The sequence below is a fragment of the Setaria italica genome, chromosome VII (assembly GCF_000263155.2).
Source record: "Setaria italica strain Yugu1 chromosome VII, Setaria_italica_v2.0, whole genome shotgun sequence".
In the NCBI taxonomy this organism is placed as follows: Eukaryota; Viridiplantae; Streptophyta; class Magnoliopsida; order Poales; family Poaceae; genus Setaria; species Setaria italica.
The window spans coordinates 10944652-10958674 of record NC_028456.1 but is presented as its reverse complement, the minus strand read 5'-3'; the positions used below and the strand labels follow the sequence as shown (position 1 = coordinate 10958674).

General features: G+C 40.4%; 2 long non-coding RNA genes across 2 annotated transcripts; both read left to right on the top strand.

Annotated features, from left to right (window-relative positions):
• Positions 1–516: 516 nt before the first annotated feature.
• Positions 517–2073, top strand: LOC101769672. The gene is made up of 2 exons (XR_215481.2): positions 517–622; positions 1444–2073. It is a non-coding gene; the product is annotated as an uncharacterized LOC101769672 (long non-coding RNA).
• Positions 2074–11384: 9311 nt separating this feature from the next.
• LOC101769013 lies at positions 11385–12041 on the top strand. Its single transcript, XR_215480.2, has 2 exons — positions 11385–11423; positions 11501–12041. It is a non-coding gene; the product is annotated as an uncharacterized LOC101769013 (long non-coding RNA).
• The last annotated feature ends 1982 nt before the right edge of the window (positions 12042–14023 follow it).

Genomic DNA, 14023 nt, shown 5'->3' with positions numbered 1-14023 from the left:
TACTTAATGGACCGCGCTAACTAGATATACTTTCATAAAGTATGTATATGTTGATGGATAATCATTAACTAAGATGGAATACACAGACACGCACACACGCGCACATTGAAAATAGAATTATTAGGATCATGGTTGCATATAATGACTATTTGATAAGAAAATGTGCGATCTAGGCCTAGTAATAGATTACTAGGCTGTGTTGGAAATCATGATCACCTATTTGGTGGACATCAATATTATTTGATCTTTATTGAGGCGAGTAATGTCTAGGGAATACTTCTCTATATATATAAAATGGTATTAATAATGGATAGATCTAGACATCCAAAGTGCATTGTAGATATCCAAAGTGCGTGTTCGGTATGCGTGCCATTCCGTCATTTTCAAGCTATTGGCGACATAATTATACCATTCGCTTTATTCACGTGGTCGACGTGTCAAAATATTCGAGGGTGTTCTATGTTCCTTATTTGTGGAAAAGTGCCCATACACAAAGCCCACTACCCTATTTGCGAGATGATACTCTTATAGTCACATAATGCCAATACATCTTTCTCCTATATATATCAAAACTTTCTTTTGTACATATGCATACTTCCATGCTACGCACGGTACTTGCAACGTAAGAGCTCACAATCTTCTTCCCTTGTTTGATATCATATTATCATGCTATTGTCATAAGCTCCTCTCCTGTCTATGCTCTCAGCTGTATAACAAATTTTAGATAATTTATTTGGATTGCTTTTCTAGTGGACTTTAACTATGATAATTCAGCATGCACATGTGCATGGTAGCTATTTTAATTTAAATCTTGTTCTTGATTGACACAAAGGTAGATAAATTTGCGCATATATAGTAGTGTGCTCGGAGTATTTTAATCTGTTTGCTATTTCAGAGTGTCTAAATGAGTTAATACCGTTTTACAAAAGGTCTAACGATGGTCGATCATCATCTGCCACAGTATTCAGACTGTGCAGCTGCAATCATGAGTTCAATATGTATCTTTCCTTCTTTTTTGAACTGGTAGATAAATTAAACAGCCCAATTAGACTGGCAATAATTTAATTATAGTGTACTAATATACTTAAGTTACCCCTTTATGACTCACAAAAAATTCATCTTTAGTTTTTTATTATCAGTTAAAATAATATGATACTTGATATTATCTGGAGAAGGCTTGGTGACATTATTTCCTTACTTGTATATCTGTTAATTAATATGCCCCACTGGTCAATGCATCATACTATCGATATCAATATTTCAATACAAATGTTTATGGTCCTCTAGTATCTAGTTTTATTTGCTGTCAGCTATTCTTGTGGCACAGTTTCCTTTGTGTACTAGGAAGACAGTTTATCTCAAAGTACTTATTCACTTGACTTGTAGTCTTTAACTGCATGCATTCCAGTTATTCTTATTGAATTTATGTATATGTGTATTCAGTGAAAGAAATGGCGAAGGCACATGACATTCTTATAGCAGTAAGCATGGTAGCTCTGCTCTCCTTCAATGCTGTGGAGGGTGGAGCATACATGAGCCATGCAGCACTTTCTCGCAAAGGTCTAAAAGAAGAACGCAAGCTAGCCACTATTGGAGCGAGTCCATTATCTAGCAATGTGTCAGGACTGGCATCTAGCAACACTAATGGTGCTAACAGCAACTCTGAAAGCACAAACAGTGATATGTCAGGTGCTGGTGCAGCTTATACCCCGATGACCGCCACTACTGCAGATTCTCACCATGATATTTCAGCGGATCAGTACCGAAGAATCATCCACAACAATCAGATCAAACCGTGATGAAGGACTCATACATCAGAGCAGGCTCCAGCAAGGAACTAGAGAATTATTTATGAGTGACCCAACTATCTGTAGTTTGCAACTATAATCGTAAGTTGAACTTGTGTGGAGGTGTGTAACCAAACTTGTACTACAAGCTGTCTACTGTATGTGTGACAGTATTTTCCTTGTACTATACATCCACCTCGAGCATTGGATTCTCAACGTTTTCCTATGTTCATGCATGTAATATGTATATTGGACAAGAATAAATAAAGCAGGTGTCAATGCTCTACACTAATTGTCAATTTATGTCTATGTGAATTTATTTTGATAATTCTGATGCATTAAGGATTTCTGTGCAGTACACACATATATTACAATAACTGTAGATTCATGCATCTTTGCACATTCTTCTTTCATACTATACCATTCATGTCCCTCGAAATCCTCAATAGTTTGCTGACGTATCTTGATTTAGCTCCACCACCATCTTGCTCTCAATGGATAGGTTTTCTTGAATAAAACTGGTTTTCTTCTGTTGCTTTGTTTTCTGGTGTACAGGTTGGATTTCATCCAAAAGTTACAAAATGTACATGAGCAATTAGTGACACTATTAGCTCCCACGGGAAGCAAAAGAGCACGAGAGTATTATTTTTACGGGTGTTCCACTTCTCCAATAAAATTTAGTTGCATACATGGGAAGCACATGTTAATTTTTCTTTGGGTACTCTCTTGTTCAACTGTATGCACTTCAGAATTTACATACCACCAAATGAAGTTTTAGTTATACACTGTTGTCATACTGCAGTAGATATGTCTATATCCTATATATATGCGTGTTTGTGTTCGTGATATATAGGAACCAGCTGCAGTCATATTTGTCATTTGCGTATCCAGTGTCCAACCCACGTTTAAGTCTGAACGCCACAAAATATGTTGGCGTAGACAACAATTATTGACGTCCAATTTACTAGGATGCTGTTTTGGATATGTCGTAATATTTGGACTATTTAACTATTGACCTTCAAATCAATTTATGTTTTAAAGTTCACACTCCCTAAATTTTAGTTTAATCTCCACCACTACTGATATAATTAGCTGGTTATATATAGGGAGAGTTGACAACTTCCTGTGGTGGCGGTGCCTTGCGCCTATGTGTATGTAAGCGGGAAGCCATGCCCCTGCAGTTCTGACTTCTGAACAGGCATTCGATAAATTTTGTTCAACAAATTCCTAAAGAGTACTTTCCTATGGAAACACTCTGTAATATAATGGAGTCGCCACGCAAGTTCTTCCCGGCCGTTGTCCTCCTGCTTCTGCTCGTTGCGACCGCCGGTATGTTCTTAAAGAAGGGTATATCATGTACTACTGGTGCACTTTGTTTGTGTGCGCTCTTGATTTTATTCACTTTATGTAGCTAACAGGAATAGTGTGTAATACCACATCCCATTAAAGCCTGTTAGTACTGTTGTGTTGGCCCATGTTTGCCCGCTGATGTTGTTGTGGTGGTGGTTTAATGCTAGGGCTAGCTTATAATCCTCGTTGAGGTGCTTGGATGTGGTCGTTCCATGTGCGGAGATGGGTTGTAGGTAGATTTTGAATGTGTTACACATTGCATGAGGTAAAATCATGAAAAGCCTATTTACTATAATGGCACGCCAATGAAGACTTACATAATTCTGAACCAATGAAGAATGCACTTTGAGAATATTTAATAGTCAATATTTTTACAGTTTAGAGGGATTTGTAGTGGTAGATGCTGTATAGGTTCTAAAAAAAATATATATGTGAAGGCTGACTGGTGGGTACTTTAATTTGGCCTGTAATGGGCTCCTCACATTTAGCACCGTACCACATCTTGATGGTTGTAGGCTATATGGTGTGCATGTGCTCATTTAGTATGTTTGCTTTTCTAGAAAGTCCCAACCGTATGTACCTTTCCGTCAGGATTCGTGTTCTAGTAACTATAGCCTCTTGGAACATCATCAGATCCTCGTATTTGATTAAGTAACACATTTTGATAATGATACTGTTTGCAGCGATTATCTATATGCACTTTTTTGTAGTCGCGATAGCTGCAGGTTTTTTTATGTGTCAATCACTTGAATTTCTAAATAATTTTGGCATTACATACCTTTTTGGTTAAATTATTTTACTCAATATGATGTCATATGTCCTTATTTTACAGCTTTGGTTTATAAGGCAAACCTTAGTTTATGTGCAGAACTGAATGTTGGTAGACTGAGATTTAGGTTGTCTAAAATATAGATATATCCAATTGTTGTGCAACTAAATTTAATAATCCATTACAATTTTGGAAATGCATTTTGTTTTTCAAAAATACATATATTTAGTAGACTATATATAAATAACCTTTGGCATTCACAATGTAAATTTAGATTAGTTTCAGGTTTGGTTTTTAATTCCCAAACTCCACGCTAATATTTTGATAGAGAAGCACGGTATACGTAGCATTGATGAAAGATTCTGTTGTCGGCAGTAGACTTTCTTTTACATTTCACGTATGTGTCTATACAATGCATATGATACTGATAACCCTTCTTTTGTGCTTCTCTGTGTTTAGGTATGGCGCCGGTACAGGCGAGGGAATGCGAGAAGGATAGCGACAAATTCGTTGGGCTATGCATGAAGGTAGACAACTGCCAAAACGTGTGCCGTGGTGAAGGTTTTACCTCTGCCCGGTGCAGCACGTTCCGCCGTCGCTGCGTCTGCATTAAGGAGTGCTAGATCAAGTGGACGCGTGCCTGTTAATTGCTATGCTGATGCCTGCGTCTTGCATGTAGGGCACACCTTCAATAAGTCTTCAGCTTATTGAAAGACTTATGTTTTGCTTCGTTCAAAAGTAAAACTGGCAAATATGTACTTCCTTTGATGAGTAGTAAAGGTCCAAGCACCAAATTCAGCTAATTAATTTCCTGTCAGTATGACTAGCACACTGGGTTTTCATTGTAACATCGATTCTTGTATTCCTGTTTACAATATATTTAATTATATAAACATAGAGAAGAAATATTAGGTGCTTATAATTTCTCTTTCTATTTGCGAGCTCATTTCACTTCTCTTTGTGATCAGCTTATGTAAAAATTTAGCTGTGTGCGGTCGCAGAAACCCGAACAATTTTCCTTTTCAAAAAATGGAGTTTCTACTTGAGTGGTTCTCTCTTGCATAATGTTATTTGGGGGATCTTTGAAGCGGTAGAGTAAAACTGGACCCAAAGCACTGTGCTATAACTCATTTCTAAGGCCGATCAGAATTAAAATCTCTTTTACTCTAACTCTCTCGTATACCTAGCAGGTGGGAGCGATATGCAATAATTAGTGCGAACCCCTCACATGTAGAAGTTCCTCCCTTCTCCTCTCCTCTCTTTCCTTTTTCTTGTATACCTAGCAGCTGGGCCCTAACTAAAGCGTGTTCAACAGAATGAGCTATCATCAACGGCCTATCATCGCCGGTTATGTTAAAAGCGGTTTCACTGCTGGTTCTTGAGTAGAATCACATCATGGATGTTGGAACCAGCAGTGAAAACATATATCACCGCAAGTTCCCCTGCGAACCAATGGTAATGATTGTCACCACCGGTTAGTTATAAAACCCATCGGTGAACAGTTCGACTGCAGACTCGAAACTCTTGTTGAATTAATTCATCCACCATATCCACTCATCTCCCCTTGCGCTCATACTTCTCATCCCTCGTAATCGGATTTAGTAGCTCGGCAGTCCACCAGGGGGTTACCCAAGTGGTAGATTTGTAGGCAGGGAGAATTGCGAGATCAAGAACTCGAAGGTAATCATGAGAACACGAGGGTTTAGACAAGTTCGGGCTTCCGAAGAGTAATACCCTACATCTAGTATTTTGCTGGATTGTATTGCTGGTATAGTATGTGGAGAGTTGAGATGCAATGGGATGCCCTCGGGAGGCATCCTCGGAAGCCTTATATAGGCTGACAACCTAGGGTTACAGGTCGGTTTGAATCTAATCCTTGTCGGTTGTTACATGAAAAGCAATCTGAGTTGGATTACAACAAGTATCCCATATTATCTGGGCTGATTTGAATCGTCCGGCCTCCTTGACTTGCGCTCCAAGTATCTTCACGTCCTTGGCCCGCACGTTCTGGTCTGGCGGACCCACTTGCTAGGGCCAGCCAGTATTCTGGTCGATGGGGACCCATGGGGTACCCATATCCCTCACTCATCTATTCCTCCCTTCTCCACTTTTGTCCCTCACCGGCAGAGATCCCATCACCGCTCCTCTTCTCCCCTCTCCACTCACCCCTCACCTCCTGCCTATGGCGAGGAGTGGTGGCAACGCGAGGTGTGGTGACGGATAACGGGGCTGCAGCGGTGGGGAACCGCAAAGGCCCAGCGGAGGCGATGACACATATTGGGGCCATAGAGGCGTGCAACGATGCAGCAGAGGAGCGGTGGCTAGGCAGCAGGGCGGTGTGGCGAAGGTCCACCTCTCTCTCCCTGGTGTGCTTCACTCTCTGTCTCTTATCCAGCTAGGGCTCATCCTAGCGCGCCGCCTCTCTCTCTACTAGTAGCAATAGGGCTATCATGGCGTGTGATGGTCCAGCGGTGGAGCGGTGGCGGGGGCAGCGTGGGAGGTGGTAGCGCTACCACTACTCGAGAAATGGCCTTCTGTATCGGTTGGGAACCCCCCCTTTAGTACCAGTTTCGCAACCGGTATTGGTAGTTCGGTACCAAAGGGGGTCCTTTTAGTACTGGTCGTCCTCTAAGCTAATAGTCCCATTGTAACTATATAATTTTAGAAAAGAAACAATTCCAAGTGTTGCTATGCATAATTGACTACAAATCATTTACCTGGAATTATTTTAAGAATAACTAGGCATCAACAATTTTCTAATTTTTTATGCTCTTTTTCTATAATTCCTTGTAGTATTTATCAAATTTTTAAGACTACTAAAATAATTTAGGGCAATAATGTACATTTTCTAGCGTAACTTGTGAATTGTGTAGCAATAAATGAATACAGAAATATTTACAATGAATTATTCAAAGATTTATTAGGCTTTAACAATTTTCTTTTTCATGCACTATTTCAATATTTTGCAGCCCGATTCATCTATTTTCTAGCACTATTAAAATAATGTATGGCGATAATGTACATTTTCTAGCACTACTTATAAATTTTCTAATTTTCCTGACATTATTTCCATATTTTCTACCAAATTGATGACAGCCTGCAATATATCTTCAATGTACCGAGCATATCAAACAAATTAATGTTCTATAATACTTCATGATCAAGCTATGCATGCAGCAGATAGGCGTATATACAGGCTGTGTAGCTTATGGAGCTAAAAACAGATTGATGTCATTAATAGTTTGGCATCTTAATGCAACATCTTCTAACCTATCTTTGTTCCTATTATTCTAAGACTATCCATAATTAACCTTGGAACCTTCTTAGTGTTCATGATATATCCCTGAATTCTCCACATCTCCCCTCATAAAGTGGAAGTGAAAGTATTATTTTGTGGACTATGATAACTTCCTAAGTTTTAGATATAACTATATATCAGATAGAATAAGGACTAATGATTAATGAAAATGTGTTTTAGTGTTAAGGAAGAACAAGGAAAATAGATTTATTGGGGCATGGTTGGCCTATATACTAACTTGACTGAAGGAATCTAACAAATTGCACAATCTTTGGCTCATGATTCTTCGAGCAAATAATATCTAATAAAGAATTTAACTAGTATCACATGTCATATTCTAAGGCAAGCTTGAAATTAAGAGTCAAACGTCTTAACACTCAACCAACAATTTTATCCACGCATGGTATAGTTTTCGTTGTATGAAAAACGTATCAGTGTATTCACATTTCATTGTACTTTATTTTTCTTATGATTTTCTCTACAAACATTGAAATACAAAACAAACTAAGAATCAAAGAGCTTTTGTGACCATGCTGATTCAAACCACGCCTTCATTTGAAATGGAGGGACTAGTACCAAACAAGCTTATACACAGTCATATGACTGAAATAGTTTCTATGTACTTCTAGACATCATCCAAATTCGCTATGCGTGCCATTCAGTCATTTTCTTGTTATTGGTGACATAATTATACCATTCACTTTGTTTGTGTGTCCGACATATCAAAATATTCAATGAGTGCTTTATGATTCTTTTTCATGGCGAAGTGCGCATGCACAAAAACGACTATCATAGTTGCGAGATGATAGTCTTATTATTGGGAAACAACAACCAATCTTTCTCGTGTAATTATTGCCCATATATACTTCCAAGCCAGGGGAGATGCACAAAAATGTGTAAAATCTTCCTCTCTTTCAAATTCCTGATTTGATGTTTTTATAAAGCTCTTCCATTGTCTCATGTGTCAGCTGCCAAGTTTTAGAAAAAATATATGAATAAACTTTTCACTGGATTTAAGAGGGTAGGATAGGATGGTGGGATATACTCTTGTCATGCAATCATAGCGGCATGGGATGGAACAAGAACATGTAACAATGAGAAGTAAGCAAGGGGTGTTCGGTGATCTAACCATCTCAGTGTCGGTCTGAACAGCCAAGCGAGTTTAGCTAAGTTAAACAGCTTCACAATGAAATCAAGAGTTTGTGGCAATATGCATCAGTTATGCACAATGATGTCGGTCCAACTATGGAAGATGGGCAGTCTAACTAGGGTTTGGACATAATGGTTTATGGTTCTAGCAAGTCAAACGCTATGATGTTATTGTTGGTGATATGCCCAAGAGCCAATCATAAACAATTTAGATTAATGGCCCAATGGATGTTCATGCATGAGGGATTAGGGTATTAATGGGCGTGCAATGTGAAAGCCCATTAGCGTATTCTAAAATATGTGGCGTGGGGGCTAGGGGCGAGTCATTACACATGCTAGAAACCCTACCCACCACCTCCACTAGGCCTGAGCCTGAAACCCTACCATGCGTGTGGTGCTAGCACACCGGCGCATATCATTCCACTTCCGTACGTGTGGACTCTATGGAGATGCTGCTGCTATTGCTATCACTACTAGGGAAAGCTCCTTCAATACCGTTTCCTAACCCTCCTTTAGTACATGTTGTGCAACCGGTATTGCTACTTCGATACTAGGGGGACTTTAATACTAGTTCAAATAATCGGTACTAAAGGGGTATTAAAAAATCACCCCGCCCGAGCCCGAGCGTGAGCCCCGTCGGCCCGAGGCCATCCTCCCGCCAGCCCTCCCGCCCAGCCCCCGCCACCCTCCTGCTGCACTCCCCCCCCCCCCCCGCGCCACCCTCCTTGCTCGGCCCTGCCGCCCTCCTGCTGCCATGCCTCCTCGCCTCCCCGTGCTAAAAGATGGGCCGGCCGCCGTGCCTTCCACCCACCGGGTGAGGGAGGGAGGGAATGAGCTGAGAGAGGGAGAAGGCCAGCACGTGGGCCGAGAGTGAGAGAGGGAGGGAGGGGGAACGGATAAGGAGAGTGGAGCTCCTTTGGTACCGTACTAAAGGTCACCCATTAGTACCGGGTGGTCCAGTATTAAAGGCCCTCAGGCACATTAGTACCGGGTGGAGCCTCCACCCGGTACTAAAGGGGGTCACAGGGGCTCCTGGGTAGACCCGGAACTAATGCTCACATTAGTAGCGGGTCAAAAGCTAACCGGTACTATGGGCTAGGACTAATGCTCAGTTTTTCAGTAGTCTACAGTGGCACGAGGTTGTTGCTGCTAGGACAAGGACGAGGTGATCGTGATCAACTACTTCCTGTACACCTATGCATGTCCTATTGTTGTCCCTCTCTAATTTCATGGGTATACTTGAATCCTGATTTGCAGTTACATACCCTGGAGAGGGTTTCCATGCACCGCTGGAAATGTAGTGATGTGATTTCTTTGCGGTAATATATTATTCAGCTGATCCTGGAAGAAAAGAAGAGAGAAAAGCTAGGTGAGAAATGGAAACGACAGCAGTACGTTTACCATGGACTCTGCACTTTACCTTTTATCACTGAATTCCAGATGTAATCATGTAACTGTCCTGTGCACACTGAAACAATGGCCGGCGTACTGACAACTATGTCATTCTTGTCTCTAGAATGCAGCGTCAGATGTTCAGCAATCAGCATATACATACACACCCTTCGTTACTCTCTGGTCTCTTGTTGCTATGACATAATTCACTTTGTGCCTGTCAGCTTGCCTTGGGGAAATGGGTCTGGTGTTCAGTTGTCTGCTATTTTGTTTACGTAGGTCATCTCAAACATAAATTACAGAGACACTGCATAGCCTGTCATATCCTATATGCTTTTCAGTTATTGTTCGCCACAGTAAAGTAACGCAGAAAGACAAAGCTCTGCAGCGTTCCATTAACTTTTTGCTAAATGTTAGGGCACGCGGTCACCCAAGTTTATAATAAAGATAAAAAAATTAAAGCTGGTATAAACTAAACCAAGTTTCAAATACGACGAGCAAGGTCACGCTGTTATATTTTTTTAGATAAAGTTCGTAATTAAGTATTTTCATATGTAGATAAACACTATTTTAAGAAATTGAATAGTTCCCAAGGAAACTTTACAGAGTTCCTGATGTTTCGGCACCTCTCTAACTAAAATTTCAAACTCATTTCAATTCAAAAAGTTTCTTAAGTCTGAAAACCAATAATTAAAAATCTAAGCATTCTTTGTGGACCTAAACACATATAAAACGCCCCAATTTACTCTTCCCTTTTAGCCTAATTAATATCACCCAACCTAGCATCCCATTCTCACCATGGCCATTTTAGCAGTACGTGGGAAGGAATAAGGCTGCTTCTACCTAGGGGGGCACAGAACATAGGTAACGGGCAATATTCTTTGCCCATTACCACTGAATTCATCAGATTGTAACGGGCAAAGATCAAGTCTGTTACTGATTGTGCTATATAGGTAACGGTACGCATTCAACGCCCGATAATATCGCTCAAGAGTACTAGTACCTATAAGCTGGATAGTTAAGATGGTTAAAGGTAACGGGAATTTTGCCAGTTACCTTTGATAAGTCATTAGTAATATAACACCCTGCTCCAAAATCTGCTTACAGCCTAACTCCTCACGTGGAACGAGCCCACGTACGCATAACACCACTCTTACACTATTGTCGTCGCTTCATGTAAAAGGGTTAATAATCCGGAGGTGCTAAGTTTGGAGCGACAGGGATTATAATTTGACCCTCAACCCCTAAGATGGTTAAAGGTAACGGGATTATAATTTGACCCTCAACCCCTAAGCTTCCAAGGTGGTACTAAACCCACAAACTATAAGTACTACGATTAGGCTACATAGACCAACAACTTCAGCTACTACGGTACATTGGGCTGGGGTGTTACAAGTAACCCATCTTTGCTAACGTGGCTTACCTTTGCTTATCTTCGGACGTTACCAAATATCCTATTTCTCATGTAGTGACTGGTTGCTATTTTCTGGACATAATGTGACAAAACCTATTATAAAATAATAGTTGGCTGCCTGGCCCACCACCCCAATTGCTTAATTTCATGAGTGTCCTCATCATCTAGACAGGTGCATTTCTATCAATATGGCTATATATAGCACGCCCAAGTGTGACCTTGGTTATCACCAACACAAGCCTTCAATTAATCAGGATAACCCGGGTGAGTCCTTCTGTTCTTTTGTGAGCACCGTCAGGTTCTTCAATAAAACTCAAACTAATCTTCATTTGTTATGTCAGATAATTGTATCCAACATATATTCCACAGATGAAGTCCACTACAGTGGCACTGCTCATTTTGATGAACATGATGTTCACAATTCCCTACTTTGGTCATGCAAGTTCTCAAGGAATTAAGGATGAAGAAACCACCTTGCTCTCAAAGTCTTATGCAAGCAGTGATGGAACTAGCTTTGCAGGGGACATGACTCTAGGAAGGAAGCTGATGGCAGAAACCAGTATTAATTCAGCTGCTGTTTCCACTGATTCAAGCCGCACAGTTTCTGTCACTTGGTACAACGACTTCATAAGAAATGCACGTCGTCCATGACTGCTATATGATCTATATATACCGTAGCTTTGGTCTTATATTAATGGCTGTGTTTCCTAAAGTCCTTAAATGTACGTCTTCCATGCATATATATCAGCAGGTTTGATGGCCCTTGTGTCATCGGATTTTATATCCATCTAAATAATCTCTAGGGCTCCATCAAATGTCATGTAATAGTCATGTAATAGTCATGAGCATATTAAATCAATAAAGATGTCTTGTGTGCTAGCTAACAAGTGCCTCTCATCAGATAAATCCTTTGATGAAGTTCTTCCTGATTTTGATATAAATTTTCATGGTAAGCTTTACTGGTTTCTCTTTTTTTTGTTTCTAGATAATTTGTGACCTACCATATTAAGACAACCAGGAAAACTAAAGGAAGACTAAATGGTCCCAAGGGAGCAGTTCATTTCTGTGCAGGGTCCATCCAATATTGAATTTAAAATATCCAACATGAATGCTATTTAATTTCTCATATTCAAATGTTGAGTAAATTTTATTAGATGAGCATAAAAAATCTACTCCCTCCATCCCAAAAAAATAAGTCATTCTGAGATTCAAAAATCATCCCAACAAACAAGTCATTTTACCTTATTTGGTATATGCATACATGTGCACTTCTACATAAACCCTCATCCATTCAAACCGGCACAATTATTAGTTCTAGAGAGAGAAAATTAACATGATGTGCCTCTGTTTGGGAAATTCTCTTACTACCCTAGAACAAAAACTGGCTAAAAGATAGGTCAATCTTTCTTTGCAATGTTTAATAAGTTGTATACCCGGGTGAATCTATCCTTGCTAATATGGGATTGGAAACTACAATATGGGGTGAACCAAGATTTCTTCAAATTATCATCTCAAAAGTCGGAGGACAAGGTCGATGATGAAGAAAAGGAGGTGACGACTATGGATCCTTGTCACGGTGGAGGACACATCGGTCGTAAAGGTGTCTGCATAAGGTCTAAGACTAGCATGGGCTCCTAAGCGTCATCAGGAGGCTGGCTAGAGCCATGGCATCATCCATGGGTTGTAGCAACCTGCCTGCTTCTACTAGCAATGATGATGTGTCCTCCTCATCCTTAGATGACTCCTCATCCTAAGTAATCCCTGTTTATTCAGTTTGCCATCTAGCTAGTATTGTCCACGCACGAATCCATCACTACTAGAAAAACAATTTGTAGGGGCGTCCGATTTTTTTAGGGCGGCATGAAAGGTGACCTGCTCATACAAAATGAGAGGGGTTACTATAGCATCAGACCCACCCCTGGAAATGAGTGACAAAAAGGCCACGAAGGTCTTCTTCCTCCTCCCAACAGCACACAGTTGGTCGGGGGAGGTGCTGCCTGAAAATTGAAAAATAGAAAAAGGGGGGAAGGTTTTCAACTTGATTTCCTTATGAGGTCTTCACCTACTGATCTAGAGATCCCTGCCCTCCTTTATATACTTCAGGGGTAAGATTACTAGTCGGTTACAAGGAGGAGTTCTAGCAGGATTACATGGTATGAGGTTTTAGTAGGATTATAGAGGAATCCTAGTAGGAATCCGTCTTCTTCCTTCCTTGCAGGTACTGGGGATCTATCCCCGACATACATGAGATGGTAAGGACTAAGGAGGCTACGCGCGAGTTTGAATTCTACGGACTGCGCATGAGCATATTTCGTATATTATACGTTCGAATCACCGTGGATGTGCCCTTCACGTATTGAATTTAAAAAAATTGAGGGCATTGGATTATGTGTTGGCTTTGGATTATGTGTTGTCTTGATGGTGCGGTGGTCGCTTGGGTGGAAATTTTTTTTTACCATTGTCACATTTTTTTACACATTTTTTCAAAAAGTTACCATCATCGGTTCGTGGCTCAAGCCAGCGGTGATAAACCCACATCACCGCCGGTTCATGGTCTGACGGTGACTTAAATCCAACAGTGCCCCAAACCATTGGTGATGTAGGGTTTGGAGCCGGCAGTTATAACCCTCTGTGTGGCATTGGTATCCAATTCTACTCTAGGATATTTAAACATTTAGGACATGTGCGGTCATGCCAAGCAAATTTTAAAATGAGGATCTTGTATGTCAATCCTTTAAGGGTGAATGGAAAACTAATCTACTGATTCACTTCATTTGTATCATATATGGTTTCAACGTTATAATGTTATGCACTAGAGGCATGCAACATCTGATAATTTCCTCATGAGGGATCTTTTTAGTCAG